Genomic DNA, 21,892 nt, shown 5'->3' with positions numbered 1-21,892 from the left:
TTCCCGCATATCGGTGCATATTCTTCGATACCGGTAGGCCTGAGAATGTGGGATATATATATATATATATATATATATATATATATATATATATATATATATATATATATATATATATATATATATATATATACGGCAAGTGACGGTGACGCCCACACGTCTACACCGGCACGAAATACAGCCGAGAGGGTCCATAGAATTTTGGTTGCCATAAATTACTCAAGAGCAGTTACATGTAACACTCTTGGGAACGGGAACAAGAGCAAACACGGACTGTTGCTTTTGTGAAGAAGAACTCTGACAGGCCAACCTGTTGAATCAAAACATAGCGGTTGAGAGCCATGCCAAAGGTACTGTTCTCGTGCCTCCTGAAAATGAAGTGGGCCGGCGGGCTTGTTATAACGTCGATAATAGGCGATGTCAGAGATGACCATAAGGAGGTACCGGAAATGGCTTGCGTAACAGCACACGTGCAGAAGGGTGCGGCAAGCAAGGTGTCTTTAGGCATAGCGAGTTCGAAACGCTGGTAATCGATGTAATGACACCATTGGTTAAGCTGGCGTAACACGGCCACTCGCTGCAACACTTTTTCAATAAACACAGTGCACCACAGCTTCACTAGACGTTTACGTCACCACTGGAGGGTGTAAAAGCTAAGTTTCCAAGCTCGCTTTCATCATTGCTGCTCTGTCCGTTTCAACACAGCGGTGGCACACTTTCCCCACTGTTGCTGTCAGGTTAATGAACAACAATTGTTTCGTTTTATGTTGCGATACACCCCTTTGATATGTGGGCTTTAATGTCCCAAACTAAAGATATCATAAACAAGCGTACTTGCTTGGGTGAATTTGCAGCTATTTATTGTTACCGTATTGCTTTTAATCAGTGTGGAATAAGGTAAAAATGAACACCATAAGAATATGTGAGAAGCCTTAGTAGGGAGCTCCAGAAATTTACACCACCTGGGGTTCCTTAACTTGACCCGAAATTCGAGCACACGGGCCTACAGCCGGGATTCGAACCCGCGACCTGCGGATCAGCAGCCGAGTACCTTAGCCAATAGACCACCGCGGCGGGGCGGGATCCATTCTTCTATCGACACGGTAATCCACATCTAGTGTCCCGTAAATTAAACTTGCCGCACCACCTCAGCCTACCTTGAAGCCCTGTCCACTGTTGGCCGAAAATTACAAATTCAAGAGGAACTTCAGGCCCAACAAGTGCCACATTTGGACCACGCGCCCCAAAGCTATGCTTCAGCGACCACCACCGCTGCGGCCAACGCTGACACGGGCGCATCTCACGTCGCCGTCAAGTTACCGCCGTTTAGGACGGCGGCACCCGAAGTATAGTTCACTCAAGTCGATCCCAAGTTTTCCCTGACACAGATCACGCAAAATCTACCCCGTTCCATTTACATCATCCGCACTTGTACGCCAGATACGCCAACGAGGTTTATAATATCCTCGTCAACCCACTAGTGATCAACCGATACTAACACCTCAAGATCGAACTCTCACGCTACCAGTTGACTTACGCAAACTTTCGCAGCTACTCCGCCACTTACCCGCTCTCACCGGCAGCATGGAAGTACCGGAAGCTTTCTTGCGAGTGGTTTGGTGCCAACGACTTCCACTGCACGTCCAAACAATTGTGCAGGCTCAGTCCTTCTTTTCTCTCAATGACCTAGCCGAGATCGCCGACAGCATCAACGAGGTTTCTGTGCCGCAGTCATCGCCCATCCACCAGGCTCCCGCCACACCGCCGAACACCGCAGAGCTTATGCGGCGTATTGACATCGATCGACAACTCGGCTCTATTCAGCAGCGCCTCGAAGAGCGACTTTCAACACGTCAGCGATACAAATCGCCAAGCAGTGATCTAACATCACCTCGTCACAGCAGGCTCCTGAGCACGGCTGTTACCACTATCATCCACACTTTGGTGACGGAGCCCAGCAGTGCCGACCGCCCTCCTCCGCCAACAAGAATCTCTAACAGCAACTGGTGAACGTGACTGCAAGCTGCCAATTTAGAAGCCGTCGCATCTTCGTTACCGAACAAATCACAAAACGGCAGTTTTTGTCCACACCGGTTTCGAAATCTGCTGCTACCCACGAGCCCATCTTCAAGGTACTCACCCACCGACATCTTTCGAGGTCAGTGTGGTAAACCGGTCCACACTCAAGACGCACGGCTCAGTCAAAAATCTTTGCCATGACGTTCACTGGAACTTTCTCATCTCCGACGTCGCCGAGCCGGCTGAAGTTTTCTGGCTCACGACAACCTCCTTCTGGACTGCCACAACGACGGGCTCATCGATGCAACAACGGGACATTCGACACCAGGCCAGCAAACGACTGCGCAACAGCCAAACATCAAGGTACTTCGTGTTGACAATCACTCACCATACCACGCCACCTTCGCCGAATTTCCCGGCTTTACGGGCTCCATCGGGCTGTCGCGCAAATTGGAGTATACCACCGTGCACTACATTGGGGTCAATTCAGGCCCCTCAGTTTTCTGCCGTGCCCTTCGCCTTGTTCTGGACCGCATGCACATAACCAAAACAGAATTCGAGGCCACGCTCGGCGAAGCAATCGCTCGCTGCTCTGACAGTTCATGGGCCTCACCACTTCACCTTGACCCGAATAAGACCAAAGGCTGGCGAGCACGTTGGGACTACCGTTCTCTCCACGCGCGCACCAGCCTAGACAGATACCCCGTCCGGCACATACAGGACTTTGTCCATCGTATTCATAGCTGCCACGTCTTTTCAGTGATAAATTTGCGGAATGCTTACACGCAGATACCCGTCCCGAAAACGGCAATTTTCACCCCATTAGGCTTGTTAGGCTTCAACTTCATAAGCTTTGGGCTGAGGAACGCTGGCAAAACCTTACAGCCCTTCATCGATGAAGTCGTCCACGGCCTCGGCTTCTGCTTCGTCTATCTTGACGACATATTGGTCCTGTCACGTGACGCCAAAGAACATCACGGACGCCTTCGTCTTCTGCTCCAACGCTTCGACCACCATGGCCGGCTCAATGGCGTTCAAAATAGCACACTTGGTGCTTCTATCGTTCATACCTTCTGCCACGAAGGTTTGTAAGAGCAAACTCTCCCTTGACTAAACGCCTCTCTGACTTGCAGAATTGCCCTAAAGCCACCACCGCTAAACACCTTCGCCGTTTTCTAGGCATCATACAAACACCAGCATAACTTCCACAACTGTTTGGCCGGGCTACGAGAACACCAACTCGTCACGTGAACACCAACTTTAGCAAAATTTTTGAATAATGAAAAGCTACCCTCTCCACCGCCACGCTCCACACCCATTCCGTGCCAGACGCTTGATTGGGCCTCTTCACGAACACATCTTGTTTCGCCATCGGCGTCGACCTCATGCAACGCGTCGAAAACACCTCACGTCTCTTGGTCTTTCACTCAAAAAAAAACTCGAAGCTTCAGAAACGACTTTTCAGCCACCAGTTCCACTGACAAAACCACGACCACCGACTACCTCAAACAAATTTTCCAGCCTACTACAGAGAACTTCTGTTGAGATACGAAATCTCGGAACACTTTTGCCATATTCTCGGAGCATTCAACGGTACCATCCATACCAATCACAAGCCTCTTACCTAGGCCTTCTCTCAACGTTGCGACAAACGCCTTTCTGCTCTGCAGAACCAACTGTCATTCATCGCACAGTTCACTACCGACATCCAGCATGTCAGCGAGAATGACAACTTGGTCGCTGACGCGCTTTCACGTGTATTCTCTATCAACTCGGTGCTCACAAAAGCGGACATTCTCACCGAGGCTCAGACCACAGATGCCCAACTACAGGAACTTCTCAAGGGGTCGTCCTCACTACAGCTTCAAAAAGTCCCCTTTCCAGGGTCAGCAACCCCCGTCTACTCTGATATGTTGACAATACAAAGCAGAACCTGTGTGTCCCTGTCCCATCACCGTGCTCTTTTTAACCAGCTTAGTTATGCCTGCCCACGCGCCTCTACATGCCACGTGATTAACCACAATGTCTGGCCCTCCATGCAGCGGGAATGTCACACGTGGGCCCACTCCTGTATTCGCTGCCTACGTTCTAAAATCACCAGGCACTACACGTCCCCATTCCAAACATTCACTCAGCCCTCTGGTCGGTTCTTGCACGTCCACCGCGACATCATAGCACCCTTTCCCCCAAGCTGGATCCAATCGCTACTGCCTCACCGCCATTGACTGGTACCCTCGATGGCCCGAGGCATGGCCCTTCGAGGAAATAATTGTGGAAGACGTCACCTCAGCCTTCTTAACCAGCTAGATGACTTTTTTTCGGCGCCCTTCGCCGTGTGACCACCGACGAAAGATGAAAGTTGAGTCGCACCCATTCATGCTCCTCAGACTAAGAATCGCGTTTTAACGCTTGAGGATCACCAGTTATAACCACTGTGTAAACGAAATGATTGAGCGTTTCTACCGGTAGTTCAAAGCAGCCATTGTGTGCCACCCGTACTCAACCTGGCTTGAGGCCATCCCATCTGTCACCTTTGGTTTTTGCGCCACCTTCAAGTTGGATATCCACACTACACAATAAGAGCAATTTCGTGCCGCTCTGACATCCAGCACTACGTCGTCAGACCCAATCAACTTCGTCGCCCGGCTCCGACGCACCATCGCCGCCTCACGCCATCACATGCGGCCCATCACAGCATGCCTATAACTTTGGGTTCAAGGAGCTAGCATCGTGCACACACGATTTCCTCCGTAACGAAGTTGTACTCTGGCCTTTCCAGCCACCCTCTAGCGGACCCTATGTAGTAGTTCATCGCAACGACAAGAACTTTACTCTGCGCCTGAACAGTAACGACGTCCGCGTCTCGAGTGACCGACTCAAGGCCACATACACTGCTGCAAACGAACCGGGCAGTGCCACTCCTTCCACGGCCCTCCAGCCACAGTCGCTGACGTCGCAACCCCGTCCTTCTACGACACGCACTGGACGCCTGGTACGCCTCCCACATTAGATCCTGAGGGCTCTGCAATCTGCGGAGAGAGGTGATGTAACGACTACTACGCGGAAAGCTGTGCAGCCTCTGTCTCGTCATTGGTTAGCCCAGCATAATACGGTCACTTGCTGTAACTTGGTTCCGATAAGGGACAGTGCCACCGCTAATTCACCGGAGGCTTACGTCACCGCTGGGCGTCTTAAAATTCAAGCTGCATAGCTCGGTTTTATCCTTGATTTTCTATCTGTTCAAGTGCACCCCGCCATTTTGCTCTAGTGGCTAAGGTACTCGGCTGCTCACCCGAAGGTTGCGGGGTTAGATACAGGCCGTGGCGGCTGCATTTTTGATGGAGGCGAAAGTGCTGTAGGCCCATGTGCTCAACTTCAGGTGCACGTTAAATAACTCTACATTGATGAAATTTCCGGAGCTGTCGACTACGGCGTCTCTCATAATCATATGGTGGTTTTGGGATGTTAAACCCCACATACCTAACAAACCATTCATGCGCAGCGGTGGCATGCTTGGCAGGCTGCCGCTAAGACGTTTAAAACGATCATGACGTTTTATGCTTGGAGGTGTCCTTCCGTTGGCACGGCATCCCACAATATCCTAAAGTAACTTTATTATTTACCACGAGGAGTCCACAAATCCTTAAAATAAATATTAGCTGTGCAGAAAAGCGGTACATGCATGCGCTTCAAAGAATAAGTAGAATCATTTTTAACAACCAGTTCCATAAACGACTTGATCACCATTGTCATCAGCCAGACTACCCTCACTGTATATGGCTAAATCTTCCCTGTGTTCCGCTATTAGCTAGTTCTGTGCTTGCTGCGGTCACTCTATACTCGAAAACTTCCTAATCTTATGGGCCCATGCTAGTTTTTTGTACTCTGGAAACATTGCCGAGCTTCATTTCGAGTACTTTGGTACGCTCAGCTATAGACGTTCATATTATTGAGGTTGTTAAGGCTTTTCAGCATCTGTGTTTATTGTGGTGAAAAAACTAAAGAATATTTCATCAAAATATTACTACCAGGTGGTATAAGACTGCTGCGTGCTATCAGTCCCCGAGAGGAAGCCCACATTCACGACAAAGACGGATCATGAAGCGCCCACGCGGCGAATTTCGGGCAGGATTTTACACACAATCTGCAATACCTAACGGCACGTGGAGGTGCGGAAATACTCATGTTCTTTGCCATGCGTGAACGAATCCACTCTTCTGCCGCATAATCCTCCCTCACCTTGAGTGCTAATAATAAAATTATTCACTTTAATCACAATACAGTTGAACTAACATTTCTCCTATTTATGAAGAAAATCGTTTGATGATTGAAACTGGGGTTTTAACGTCCGAAAACGACCATATGATTATGAAAAACGCCGTAGTGCACTGCTCCGAAAATGTAGACCACTTGGGGTTTTTTAACGTACGCCTAAATCTGATCACACGGGCCTAGAACGTTTTCGCCTCCATTGAAAATGCAGCCGACGCAGGCGGGGTTTGATGCCGTGACCTGCGGGTCAGCAGAGGAGTACCTTAGACACTAGGCCACCGTGGCGGGGCATTTTATGAAGGAAAGAAGTGTACACCAAAAGGCTGTTTTTTGTTAGACACAATAATAATGAGTTAATACAGACACTGATGTCAAGGAAAGCATAGGGGATGTTATATGAGCTAAAGGCAATGTGAAGAAATAATAATGGATGACAAGATAATTTGTCGACAGCAGAGGCTGAACCTGGGACTTTCGAAAAACTCGTCCGATGCTGAACCAACTGAGCTATCACAACTGCATTATCCCATATACTTTATTGGGTATATATGTGCAATAAACGTGCAAGCGTTAGTCGGCGCGGCCAGTAGCCGTGACGTCGAGTGTGCACACTCTATTTTTGTCTGTTTGGCGTCACGCAGCGCGTAATCATATTACGAGCAGACAACTGCCCATTAATTTCTTGTATACTACTTAAAGTCAAGAAGTCTGCCAGAAGGAGATCCTCGCTATCAACGAAGAAAAAAAGAGTGTTTGTCACATGGATTTCAGCGGCAAAGCTGTTGCATGTATTCGCAATTACATGTGACGTAGAGATATGATTGTGACTTGTATCTATAAACCTTACAAATTCACGTGAGTCAGTTTGTTGTTTCGCACGGTAAAACAGCAGCTCAACCACCCCCACATGAAAACAAGGTTACATGACTTAGTGTTTCAGACAAGCTGCGAGTTTCGTGAAGGTGCAATTATTGGTAGCGTTTTTTATTTAGAAGAAGATTGTAAACCGCGCCATTCACAGGTCACATGCACAAAACGTGTCTGACTGTACAGGTAATGTACTGCGAAATGAACAGTTTTTCAGCAAATTATGCATTGGTTTTCTTATGGCATCTATAAAGTGTGCTTAGTGTTACTGATTTTTTTTACATTCTGGTGTGGTAGAATCATTTTTGATCATTTGAATATAATAATCTAATCCAAGTTGCCGAGTGCTGCACTCTCCTTTTGACTCCCTTAGTGGTCCAGCAGTTCGAGTGCTCTCTTGCAAACCAGCCAGCCTCGGTGTCCAATCTCGCACGCGAATGCCACATTTTGGACGCAGGTGACACTGCTCGAGTCCCATGAGCTTAGATTTGAGCTCACCGTAAAGAAGCCATGGCAGTCTAGAATTTCTGGGCCCCTCCACTGCGCCAACTCTCGTTATTATATCCTGGATTTGAGACGTTATACCCCGTCAAATATTATTATGCCTGTCCATTATTTCTTCATTAGTACTTGACCCGCTCATTATCATTAGGTTGAAAAGTGTCACACATGGGCATGTAACACTAATGCATATTTTCATTACTAGCACCCGTATGAACACTATTTAAAACGAAGCTTCACTTTCTTGTGCAGTTTGAGCCAGCTATTCACGTTACTGTGTAACATATACTGCTTCAAACTCAACAGGATTTAACCTTGTCCTTTAGTTCAACCAAATCTCTGATGCAGCCAATAGCAGCAGTGCAATGTCACGTGCCAGCTAGCTTACGCCGTCGCACTGACAAGGTGCGAGCGAATGGCGAGTGTGAAGTTACCGAAATCCCTCAGAAGTAAGCGAAGAGCTAAACGAGAAAGTTAAATGTGATGGGAACGAGGAGTTTCTCTGTTAGTTAATTATTTTAAAATGCTGAACAGTTCATAGGGAAACTGCGGGCACTTTGAGCGTGTCTATCAACGCATCAACCGAGCCTTTCATGGATGGGTGCTCTTGATCGCCTCTTGAACTTGTCGTGGACCATCACTGACATGTGAGGGCAACAAATATTGAGATATGTGACTGTCTGGTGAGGTCATTAATAATGTGAAAGTCCTCTCGCGTACGTCGTGAAAACACTTTCTCCTGACGCATGGTACACATACCCATATGCCATGCGCCGTGGTGCGCGGGTGTGCCCCACGGGTGATTATTATTTTGGGTATATGCCGAAAGGACAACGACACGCGTTAGACATTTATGTTTGAGAGCACTAACAGAAGCTCACACTGCTAGCGTAGACCCGAAGAATGCGAGGATAAATTTCGAGCGTCTCAGCAGGCATCGGTGTCAAGCATTCTGTATAGGAACGACTAATTATTTTACGACAGAGCCATGCCGGTGCTTCTGACTACTCCGTTAAAAACACTTTACGGATGTATGCTCAGGTTGAATACGAATAGTGGTAGCAGTGCTCGCTGTTTAATTCTATATAAAATGATATAGGCATTACATATATTAACCCATGGCACAGAGGTCCCGTCAAGTTAACATCAATTGTGATTCTATTGATTAATCCACGTATATACCAGTCTAAGAAACAGTACAGTTTTGTTAATAAGATTCAGGGAGACATATTTAAGCCTTGGTTATCCCCGGGGGCATACGCTCACGAAAGATTCATTTGATATCCAAATCGCCACACCGTATAGTGCACATATTTTTGATAATACTCACGTCTGTGCTCTAACATGCATGCCGTAGGGCCCATGCCGTGTCGGTTTCGTGCAAATATAAGTTGTCGAGTGTAGGCATTAGTCGACATCTGTGTAGTTCATGCTCCTGGTTAGTTTGCGATGTGATCACGACTACCACGCTTAACGTCGACCTATCTCGTAACACTTGTTTCAAAACCAGAAAAATTTAGGATAGACTCGATTGCTGCTTCACAAGAAACCGGTTCCCCTTGAGGCCTGGGTTCTGCGAATTTTTGAAAGGTGTTTACCTTGATCGAGGCACTGTTCGTACATGGTTCGACCCAATCAATAGGAAGAATCCCTTTTCTCTGTTCGTTTAGCTATCTGAATATCCGCTTCTGTCCTACACTTGTCAGTGAAGCCGAAAAAATAAGCCTAGAGGTGTGTGTTGATAGGACAGTGTACATGCTGTAGAATAAGCGCAGAGACCATGTTTTCAGAAGTGTACGCAGCAAAGAAGCATTTCATAGCTACTTTGAACTGTTGGGGCCCGTGTGCTACTTAAACAAGGGTTCAGCAACCTAAAGCCTGTGGGCCACATGCGGTCCTCTTGACAACGTCTGACCCCCCCCCCCCCCCCTGCCCACCCATTTGCCTGTCACTTCATGTCTGAAGGCCGACACGGCAATTTCGACCTCAAACAAGGCTAGATAGGAACACCGAAATGTTGCTTGTAGGTAGAATTGTTGGCCCTCTTCATACTTCGCCACATGACATCTTCGGTAATTCACTTCAGAAATGATCTTTAGCACCAAAAGTCTTGCCGAAAGGCTTTAATGTTTTTTCTTGTAACTTGTGTTCGAAAACTGAAATCTTGTGGACACGTGCGTGGAAAGTTAGCATAGCTTCTTTTCCAGTTTTGTACGTTATTGTCAATTCACGCACGTTTTCCTTTGTGCCTCTAGGGCACCATCCCCCACCCCTCGCACTCTCTGCACGCCGCAAAACCCCTGCCGTGTCAGTTTCCTGCAAATCGGACCTTCAATTCAAAAGGTGACAGATCATTTGCCTAAATGATAACATTTTTCGTGTTTTTCTGTAGTAAAAAGAGGCCGCCAGTCTTCGTTCGAAATTATTGGCACTTGTGTAAAAATGTATTATGCCCATATTTATGACATTAAATTTTTGTTTGATCTGCGTATTTTTACGACCGTTAACGTGCTTTTTTTCCGGATTAAGAACGCCAGGCTTGCATGGAAGGCCCAGTACAGTCACAGCGAAAGCTAGAAGAGCGGCCTTTTAGAGCCTTTTCTAAACACTCATTGAGTAATGGCTGCAAGACCACTTGCTTAATGCCCACTAAGGTATTATAAGAAAAAACTCCAGGGTAATAAGCCGCCATTACTTATACTATTTTTCGTCATTCTTCTGAAAAATGTGGTATCCGCTAAAAAATTGCGAGGAATTTTGTGCGAATCGTTCATGCAGTGGCTGACGACAATGACGAATTATGCCTGAAGTGGGTACGCGCCGCGGTTATTAGCTGAACAAAGACAAGCTATTGTGATGGGTTCGAGCATTTGACGACCCAATCGTTACGCTATTTGCATTGCAACGACTGCTCGTTGCTTGTTCTTTCGCTGTTTCAAAGTGCCTAATATGTCATATTAACGCGACTGCTTTCCCAACATCAAGCCTGCCTAAGGCAACTTTGCCAATAAGTCCCAAGCACCGGCGTCACTTCGTGGTAGAATACTGGTCTGGCACCCAGCGAACTGGGTTAGAGACCCACTCTGTCATTGGTACTGGTTTTTTTTCAATTTCGCGCAATGTGGCTACGGACACCACTGGTGGTGGCGGCGGCAGACAACTAGGGCGCTGCGCGAAACCCGAGCTGCGATCTCATGAAAGCCTTCATTGTAAATAGCCTCTACTTACGATATGCGTGTCGTCACACAGTAGCACCCAATTCATTTCGATAAAATGGACGTGCCTGCTCTACTGTGAGTACCGACGTTGCGTCAGTCTATAACCCACCCTTTATACGCCAGTATAGTCAATATGCTGCTGGGCTCACGATGTGCGCACAAATACAGAAAGCGAACGAAGACGTCTGTCAGAGTTGGAACGCTTCACTCAAAGCAAAAAAGAAAAAGAGAAATGCTGCGTAGCTGCTACTGCTGGACTGCTTCGCATGAGGTTGCCTCTTATACTGCGTGGTATTTGTGGAAAATTGCTGGTCTATTTCACGGAATAAATGGATTTCATAACTTTACTCACGAATAATTGTAACTCCATTGCTCTTAACATTTCGTGCTTCCACCTGTAACTGTCCTTATTGCTACCAATGTTAAAAATCTCAATTCACGTCTCAATACAGGATGGAGTCAATAGAAGTGTCAAGGCCGGGGCCTTCAACCACTTCCGAGTTCAAAGACGAGATTGTGATGCCTTCCTCGCCATTACTGCTATTTTTACAAGGGGTTTCTACCCGTCACTTTTTATTCCTTCGTGAAAGATACAGACAATGCCACAACTAAGCATTGAACCTGTCATGGTGTCAGGCTTTCGTTGCATGCTGATACCGCCGTTCGTGCTGGCGAAAACCCTCAAAAGAAAGTAAAATCAGTTGAAGTCTTGGTTTCAAATATCGCGGGATTAAATCTCAGCCATAACGGCGCATCTCCATTTAGCCAAAATAAGAGAGGGCGATCTTTGTAGATTTACGTGCTGGTTAAAAAACCCCAAGTGGTTGTAGTTGTTTCAGCCCTTCAATACTGTATCTTTCACTATTTAAAACAAATTTTGAACGTAAACCTTGAATAACTATCATTATTTTTCATACAGAATTACCATGCCAGAAAAGCCACCATGGTCATGTGACGGCATGGCAAAGCTTGTGGGAGGTAATTCACAACTGACAAATCACATACATTTACCATTTTAGCGAAATTTTCTCATGACATCTTGTAAAATGACTTCTGGTGTCATGCTTTATGTCGAAAAGACGGTAAACTATTGTGTTCTTTGTTTTATCTTTTTAGATGATTTTAAAGGCCATTTAGAGATAAAAAAAAAGAAAGAGACGAGCATGATGCCTTTCTAGCACAAGCTCTGGGTCTGTAATAGATATCGGTTTAACATCGATAGTGGTTGCAGTGTTTGCTATCTAATTTTATAAAAAAGAGCAATAAACATTAAATATGTGCACCTGTGTAATAAGCAGCGATGGCCTAAAGTTAGAGCATCAGCCTCGCATTCGTGGTTCGAATCCAAGTGCCGCGCAGTTTTTGACCAGATTAAAAAAGTTCGCATGGTCATGGAACTGCATTAAGAGGTCTTGGGTGCTTCCTCACCGGTGACCGCCTCCGGCAACGCACTCTCTCACCAGAGAAGGATTGGCCACCCTGGTGCAGTATCTGGCCACTACCTCCCACATGCATTCATTAAATAACTCACGGCTTCGAATTCCCAGTGGCTTCGAAGCAACTGACCACGGCAGCGGTCAGATCTGCAACGCAGTACAAAGCGCTAAGAATCTCCGTGTCTGGACAGGCCGCCATTGAAACCTGAACTTGGCAACGTTTAACGCTAGAACCTTATCTTGTGAGACAAGCCTAGCTGTATTATTCGAGGAGCTGGAGGGTGTTAAATGGGATGTAATAGGGCTCAGTGAGCTTAGGAGGACAGATGAGGCCTATACAGTGCTACGTAATGGGCACGTTTTGTGCTCTAGTGGCTTGGCTGATAGAAGAGAACTGGGAATGGGATTCTTCATCCAAAGACACATAGCTGCAACTTAAAGGAATATTATAGCAATAATAAAAGGGTGGTAGGTATTGTAATTAAACTCAATAAGAGATACAAGATGATGGTGTTGCAGGCCTACGCACTTACATCCAGCCATGATGATGCGTCAGTTGAAAGATTCTATCATGACGTCGAATCGGCAATCAGTAGGGAAAAACACAGTGTACTATACTGATGGGAGACTTCAATACCAAGGTAGGGAAGAAGCAGGCTGGGGACCAAGCAGTAGGGGATTACGGCATTGGTGCTAGAAATGCCAGAGGAGAGCTACTAGTAGAATTTGCAGAACGCAACAACTTACGGATCTTGAATACCTTCTACCGAAAACGAAGGAACCGTAAGCGGACATGGAGGAGCTCTAATGGGGAAAGTAAGAACGTAATAGACTTTATACTGAGTGCACCCCCAGGCATCGTGCAGGGTGTAGAAGTGCTTGGCAAGGTGCGATGCAGTGATCATAGAATGGTACGGTCTCGAATTCTTATAAGCTTGATGAAGGAAAGACAGAAACTGTTACGCAAGAAGTCAATCAGTGAGGTAGCGCTGAGAAGGAAAGCACATGAATTCACAATCTCGCTTCAGAACAGGTACTCGGCTCTATTTGAGGAAACCAGCCTTAGCTTTGACGCAATGAATGATAATCTGACGAGTATCATTACGGAGTGTGCAGTGAACGTTGGAGGTAAGGTAGTTAGACAAGAAAATGGCAAGCTGTCCCGGGAAACAAAGAACTTCATTAGGAAGCGTTAAAGCATGAAAGACTCAAGTACAACAGGCAAAAATAAGCTGGTAGAGCTTGCGAAGTTGATTAATAAGCGTAAGGTATCCGATTTCAGAAGGTATAACAAGGAGAGAATCGAACACGCTCTGAAGAACGGAGGAAGTATCAAAGAAGTGAAGAGGAAACTTGGAATAGTCCAAAATTTAATGTATGCACTAAGGGACCAGAAGGCAAAATAACTAAAAGTATGGATGAGATAGTTAAAATAGTGGAGGACTTTCACAGATATCTGTATACACTGTGAACACAAACTAGCCGCATGGGGCGGTTTAAGGCCGTGATATTAACTTTATACACACTTCTAAATCCATATGATGTAACAAAAAAGAGTGATATGGTTCTGCGACCGTAATTTTACATCCTTAGAAAAAATCGTGGATAATAGAGAAGAGAAAAGAGGTGAATTCACGATCTGACGTCGTTCATCACGAACGAGACCGCCTGAAAACTCCCAATTCGCCTCCTCTCGCATGTTTTCTTTTTATTTGTTTCCAGAGCTCTCAGCAATTTGATTTCAGTTCTGGCAGGCGTGCATTCTGCTGTGCAGGGGGAAGAAATGCGTTGTCCCATGAAAGCACATATTTATCAGAATGCTTAAAAACTCACAACGCGCTAATCAAATATTTATTTCTTCATATCATCGAATGATATCTGTTGTATGGAATGTTGAAGAGGGCACATTTCAGACAGTTAAGCTCGGGTTCAACCAGCCGTGTGACCATAAAATAACTTCGCTTGTGTTCTTTTACCACCAAATATAATTTCAAAGCAAGAGCCTGCAGACCTTCGATGTGGACGATCGTCACCGCATGCACAATCACTTTACCCTTTCAGATAACGTATCGGGTAGGCGCAGCATGCATTAACGCACGGAATAAAACCAGGTGTTGAAGAGACCCAGCGAAGAAGAAAGAAAAAATGGCCTCGTATCTGCATGTGATCTCCAAATGTCGTCAAAAGACGATAGTCTTGCGTGTGGAGAGAGTGAACAAAATAATAATTTGATGTCCTGCGCAAGAAAATCAGTGAATGGTATTCTGGAGGCGCTGCGCTAGGGTGGCTCGAGCGTGCAGCGGAGGCGAACGAGCGCATCAAGTCACGCCACACGTGAAACATGAGCGTCATCTAGCAGTTTCTTTTGAAAAACAAAGCGCGTGGCCGTGTGCGCCCGTCTCAAAGATGATAAGCTGTAGAACGCAAGGCGACAGGTAGGTGCCACCACCATCTCGTCTAAGTAAAGCGTTGGAAACACTTCTTGTTCTGTGCAAGCGTTGAATGGTTGGCGCAACGTGCTAAGCGATACGGTCCTTAAAATTACCTAGGTATGCGTTATCTAGTAAGAGATGAATATGCAGAATATGTGCGTGTAGTTATGGTGCCACAGATATGCGTAATAATTGCTTTTTAATTGACAATTGCACAAGCATGAACGCTCAACATTGAGCAACATTGGTGGTTGCTGCGGATAGGGTCGGCTGTTTCAAGTACCCGATGTGGTAAGAGTAGACAAACAGACTAAAGTACAGACAGAAAGATAGACAGACAGATCAAAATTTTTGCGTCGAAGGTCCCCAAGAAAGACAATCATCTTTAAAAACAAATGAAGGGAACTGTTTTGAAGCGCCCACTCCGAAGCGAGAAATTATGCCCTCGACCGATCTCTGCTACGGCCTTTGAACAGTGACGGCACCTCGCGAGAGGGGAAGCGATGCACGCAGAAAAATAAATAATTGGCAGATCCCACGTACAGTTGGAATCGGTGATATGCGAAGCATGAATGAGAAATGTTTATATGTCACTTTAAAAATAGCCCAACGTTACCAGGTGTAGGTCAGTGATGACGTACATGACTTTCGTGTCATGATTATCATGTTTGAATGTGTCGTTTACCTTCGTCATCTATTGACGTCACGTGATACCAAATTTAGTATATGTGGAGCTAGCGAAACGCCCGTGAGCACGATAGTAGCGTGGTATGTTGTCAGGTTCTTACATTACACGCATCTCAGGATTATCATGTTTGCACCAGTTATATATTTCGTCATCCATTGGCGTCACGTAATTCCAAATTTGGCATATGTGAAGCCAGCCAAACGGCCACAAGCGCATCATCAGTGTGGCATATAGTTATGTTGTTACATGACACGCATGTCGTGATTATCATGCTTGGAAGTGTCATTTACCTATGTCGCCCGTTTGCGCCACATAATACAGAGTTTGGTACATGTGAAGCTAGCGAAACAGCCGCGAGCGCATCACGAGCGTAGCGCGTACTCATGTTGTTACATAACACGCAACTCATGTTTATCATATTTGCACCGTTATCGTATACCTTTGTCATCCATTCACGTTCAATAATACCAAATTTGGTACATGTGACGCTAGCGAAACGGCCGCGAGTGCATCATGAGCGTGGCATGTGGTCATGTTGTTACACGACAGGCATGTCATAATTTTCATGTCAAGATCAGTCGCTTGTGATCGCCATGCACTCATGTCGTACCATACCAGTATTGCAACATGCTATGTGAAGGAAACCACCGCAAGATCTGCAGGACTATGAAATGTAAATGATGACATTAATGACACACATGTCATGGTTTTATTCTAGTCAAATATGTTCTTCATACAGTCATGTCATGACATACCTAGTTTGGTATCGATAGCTATAATAAAACGGCCAAGAGAGCTAAAAGGCGTAGGTGCCTAGATAGATAGATAGAAAGATAGATAGATGGATAGATAGACACATAGGAAGGTAGGTAGGTAGATAGATAGATAGATAGATAGATAGATAGATAGATAGATAGATAGATAGATAGATAGATAGATAGATAGATAGATAGATAGATACGCTCAATGTCGCCGCAGTTTGCTAAGAAATGTTTCACATTTTAAAAAAAGAAAAAAAACACGTGAAAAAAGAGCCGTTCAAGTTCCGAAATGCCAGCGGAGATTAGGAGACTACACCATGACGCGCTTGAGTGATAGCGAAGTGGAGCCGTCTCAGGATAGTCTTCACCTTCTGAGCGACGCATTCGAACTGCACGGCTACGTGTCGCGGTGTTGTGCGCGTATTTTGTGCGGCAGCGTTACTTTGTTCTCGTCGCTGGACGTGAAATGTGTGGTTTGACAATAGTTCGCCAAGGTTTTGTTTGGTGTTGCATATCTTAGTTGCCACACTTTGGGGTGGTTGTTGCCAGACTGTCACCAGATTTGGCAGAAAATTTTGCCTCTGTAGTTGTGACTTCTTGTGAGGGTTTTGTGTCGTCTGCGGTGCATGTTGTCCACCGTGTATTTCGCGAGTGCGATGAACTTGTTTTCTAGTGCTACGTCGGCCGTTTTAATTAACAGAATGAACCGCGTGCTTCAGAAGCCGGGGCACGTTGTCTTGCTCTGTGGTCAGCTGTGCAATTAAGATATCGTGTCTCAGTATTAGGGATGACGCGTATGAATCCTTAAGGGGAAGTGAATTCGGAAGCCGCGTTTCAATATACGTTGGACTCGTATCGCTGAAGCACGAAATATCTGCGTAGCTGTACGTACCTAGTCGACTGCGCACAACAACGCGTCTTCTGAGAAAACTGAATAAAATCGGAGCAGGCGGTGCGCTTCCCTTTTCTACTCGAGTCCGACGATCATATCTCAGAAGTAGGCTCAGCTGATCGTGCCGCGTCCACCACGTGAGAAGGCGGGTACGCTACGCTTCCGCTTGCTGTGTCAGCACAAGACATATCGTTCGGACTCTATTCAGTTTCCGCAGAAAACGCGTAGTTGTGCGCTGTCGACTAGGTACGCACAGCTACAAAGATATTCTGTGCTTTGGCGAAACGAGTCCGATGTATATTGAAACGCGGCTCACAAGTTCACTTCCTCTTAAGCATTCATATCCGTCGTCCCTAATGCTGAGACACGAACTGCACAGCTGCGCATAGAGCAAGAGAACGTGCCCCAACTTTTGCAACGCGCAGTTCATTCCGGTAATTAAAACGGCCAACGTCACACTCACGAACAATTTTATCGCACGCGCACTCGTGAAATGCACGACGGCTGATTCCCTAGCTCTGAGATTTTGCACAGCTACGCACACAGCAAGAAAAGGCGTGTCGACTTATGACACGCGTGTTGGACATTCATTCCGTTAATTAAAATGGCCAACGTCGCTCGCGCACTCGCGAAATGAACCGTGGACGACACAAATTTGTTTTCTATTTATTCTCTTCTTATATCAAGAATATAAGCTAGTAAGAAGACTTTACAATAACAACCTTGCATTGTTCACACGGACTGCATCGTAGAGCGAAAATTTCAATGCGTATCGACGTACAGTAGCATCATAAAGTTGTTCTGATTTAGTTTTAAAGGTAAATAATGTTAAAAAGACAAAATCAAGACTATATAATGTCACACTGTGGTGAGTGACACTGTGTTTTGAGGAAGCACGTTCGTTTTATGGTATTGTCAGTTGATTAGTTCCATATCAGCACTGGAAGTTGCCATGATTACATGTGAATTTTCATAGTATTTAGGAGATGTATCAATGATGCGTGGCTAATAGAACTGCATTGATATCAGTCAGTTGAACCTGTGGAACCTTGTTATTTAGTCACCTTGATCGATTTTTTGGTTATTTTGTTTTAAATTTTGTGGCCATAGTGCTTTTTATCAACACAGAGTATTCTGACTATTGAGACAATTACTGGCAAGGTTGAAACTGCTGGTATTTTGTCTGGCTCTTCCTTTGTTGTCATTTCATGTGTGCTGTTTATTTTTGCCATGAGTCAATAACAAGTCACACAATCGGAGACATAAACATAACAGCTGGGGTTGTTCAATAAGCTAGTGTTCCACGTGTTTTATTACAAAAGCGTATAATATTTCCTTTTTAACGGCCAAAAGCCATCATATGATCATCAGTAACACTGTAGTGTGGATGTACAGAAATTTTGACCACCTGAAGCTCAATAATGTGCACATAAATCTAAGCACAATTACCTCAAACATTTTTTATTCGGCGAGTATGGGTTTAATAACAACAGGAATTTTACTCACATTTGCATCCCTTTACACTACAATGCTAACTACACCGAGAAAAAAATAGTCGCAGTAGTAGCGCACAGGACAGGGGTCAACTTCTGATGTTGTTTTGAATTTCTTTACCATCATGTATTCTTCACCCTCTATTCTTAAGTGAAAAGTTTACAAGGAACTACTTAAGAGCATCTGAACTTTGCACTTGTTTCATGTTTTGTTAGAAAGTATGCAATGGTGCTGTCAAGTGTCAGTTAGTGGTAAGACATTCACTTTATTCATACAAAAAGCTTACTGGATGGTTTTTATCCTTTTCAGGAAGACATTTGTAGTAAAGCAGCAGGAGTTGCTCGCCCACCTGTTCGTGTACAAGACAGTGTATTGTGGGAACACTACCTTGTGCCTCACTGTACACTAACTCAAACATTTCGTACAACTTACAACATTTGGGATAATACTCGCACGTGTTTTCTTATACACGCAGAGTGTTATGCATGATACTGTATAGAACCCGTTCAATAGCGAGCCCAGTTGAAAATTTCGCATTGTTAGAAATGACACTAGGTAGAATCGGCTTTTTACAGCACACATATTTACTAAAATGCACAGTTGGGCGAACTGATGAGTATTAGGAGTTAAAGGAAGAGTGGAAAAGAGGCTCATATCATTGTGAAATGGGAATGAAAGGCACAAGACAATGCGCTACTAGAAATGGAAGGGTGATGCCAACCACAAAAAGATACACACACATATTACCGAAAAATTTCAAGATGAAAGTTTCACGCAGCCGCAGAATGAGTACGAACGTGACTAAAACAACGATACAATCGGTAAACTTCAGCTTATAGTACTGAGTTGCCCTGTTCTCTTCATTTCTGTTTCTATGTTGGTTTGCTTTCGCACTTTTTTTCACTATGGACTGCAGCCCTAACCACGTTTCACTCTGTATATATTTGTGATCAAATTAGTTTCAACCTCATGATATACCGAGCTCTGGGACATAATATGTTAACCGCCGTCAGATATATATAGAAAGTTTTGAATTTTCGGCCTGTGATTGCTTAATTTCACGTTCTATGCAGCCCAGGTACCTGGAATAATTTCTAAAGTGGTAATTATGCATAAGCCTTGAAGTGAGAAATTAAAGATGTAGAACTTCTTAGGTTGCAGATGATATTGGTAAGAATGGAAATATTGTAAACAACTCTGTACTAATTATGTACGAATGAAGCATCTGTGTATTACAGCTGTGTGATAATGCCGACAATTTTGCAACCATAGGTAATTTTAGAAAATTAGGTTATTCTTCAGATATGTGTGATAAAAATGTGACGTCAAAAATGCAATGTTGTTATTTTTTTGGAATGACTGAACATGATTCACACTCATGATGCGCTAGAATTCAACACTAAAAGACACACCGCAGCACGGGTAGGACACACACGAGTGCGAACTAACAACTGTTTATTCGATGGAAACATCACAAACATATATAGGGTGAAAGGAAAAGAAAAGAAAAAAGAGCGTGAATTGACACACTGCCCACCACCAGAATGTAACCATCTGCGCGACATCAAATCTGGCCTTGTCAACTATCTAAAATCTCCACGTAAAAAGCATATTCATCGTTGGACAAATGACTAGATGGTGCATTAACGCACCTGTCTTCACTGAGCCTGCGCATCATGAAATGTTCAATTATTTCAATTTATTTTGTGTCTTTTGATCATGATAAAATAATGGTGTTTTCGAAATTCGGCCACAAATTTTGGCCACTTCATGCAATACGTAGATAAGTTACCGGGGTGAAATGTGCTTGCAGTTGTAATCATGCTAACGTAAACGTGAATTAAGACACCTACCGGTTTGCCCAACGTACCAATTTCGGCATGACAAAGGAGTGCCATATAAAACATTTCCTTTCACGTGGTACAAACTTGTTGACATGGTTAACAGAACATGTATGGTTGTTCTTCTGCTTTTTGCCATTTACTAGGTGACAAAGTGAAATTCTATTGTGAGGTGCTGTGAAGGTCATGGGAATGCCATGCCTTCTTGCAATTTTTTCAGTCCATGCGAAGTGCTGTGGACGTAGGACATAACCATAGGCCTCTCTTTTGACTTCTCTTTTAACCGTATGTTCGTTTTTTACATGTTCTCGATGGTTTTAAAGAGTCTCTCAGCCAAGGCAGTGATCAAGGCATCAGGGTAATTGCTGTCCTTAAGTCTATGAACTTGCTTCATCAAAGTTCGCGCTACCATGTGGTCACACGAGTTTTGGCAGATGTTTAACATGCAGGCATACGTGACGCTTCAATGTGTCTGTTAGTGTTCAATTCTAGTGTCTGTTAGTGTATGCAAGTCACTAGCTTACGTCAATGTAGCTGGTTTTCTGGAAGACAAATCGGTTTGCATGTTCTACTCTTGATAAAACTGGGGTACATTATACCTCGGTGATCGAGCAGAAACGACTTTAAGAAAAGCTGTTTGTTATTCGCAGTTATATAATCTGAATGAAAAGTTTAGGAATACATTCTTCTTCTGGAACTCAGCTACCACCATATTTCACACATTCACTATTTCGCAAAACTTTGAACAAGCTTAACCGACGCTGCACCTAATCGAATGCAATTCTTTCTGTTGTTGCCACAGTTTTTTTTTCAGAGCACCTGTATAGTTTGCTCGCGTAAAAAATAAAGGCAGACGTACAACGATGACTGAGGGTCACGATAAAAAACTGCAGCTGGTTAAAAATTTTTGAGGCCTACACTACAGTGGGCTTCAGCATATTGTGGTATCGGAATAGTGCAACCCCTAAAATGAAGTAGTTATTTAGTTTCAGCCCCATAAGTTGACGTACAGCAGCCTTTTGCACACTTGTCCTTCAAAGTAGGAAATGACACCTCTCACACATCTTTTGAGGAAGCATGTATTGTGCAGAAACCAATAGCCCCAAAACGCTCAAGGTTGTCGCTTCATGTACCTCTATACGAAATGCTTAGCTATTCATGTTCAGTTCCTCGTTTAATAATTGAAGTCGTGTATCGACAATATTTTGTCTTGTTTCACAGTCTAAGGGGACAAAAACAGGTAACTACTAAATAAAGTCACACACCTGTGCATGTCTAACAAGGCGATCGACATGCCCTCGGAGTGCTTTAATCATGGCCCCATTTGCCGTATACTCGCTTTTCACTGTTTTACTACTAAATATGCGCCCATAAACCATATTTACTTAGCTCGAGCTTCATCTGCAGCAACACGAGAACGTTCTGCAATGATTGATGTTGTGACGATCTTCCTGCCACTGCCAGTTCGTTT

This window comes from Rhipicephalus microplus, chromosome 7, assembly GCF_043290135.1.
Source record: "Rhipicephalus microplus isolate Deutch F79 chromosome 7, USDA_Rmic, whole genome shotgun sequence".
NCBI classification, from domain to species: domain Eukaryota; kingdom Metazoa; phylum Arthropoda; class Arachnida; order Ixodida; family Ixodidae; genus Rhipicephalus; species Rhipicephalus microplus.
Note: the sequence above shows the minus strand (reverse complement) of the source record.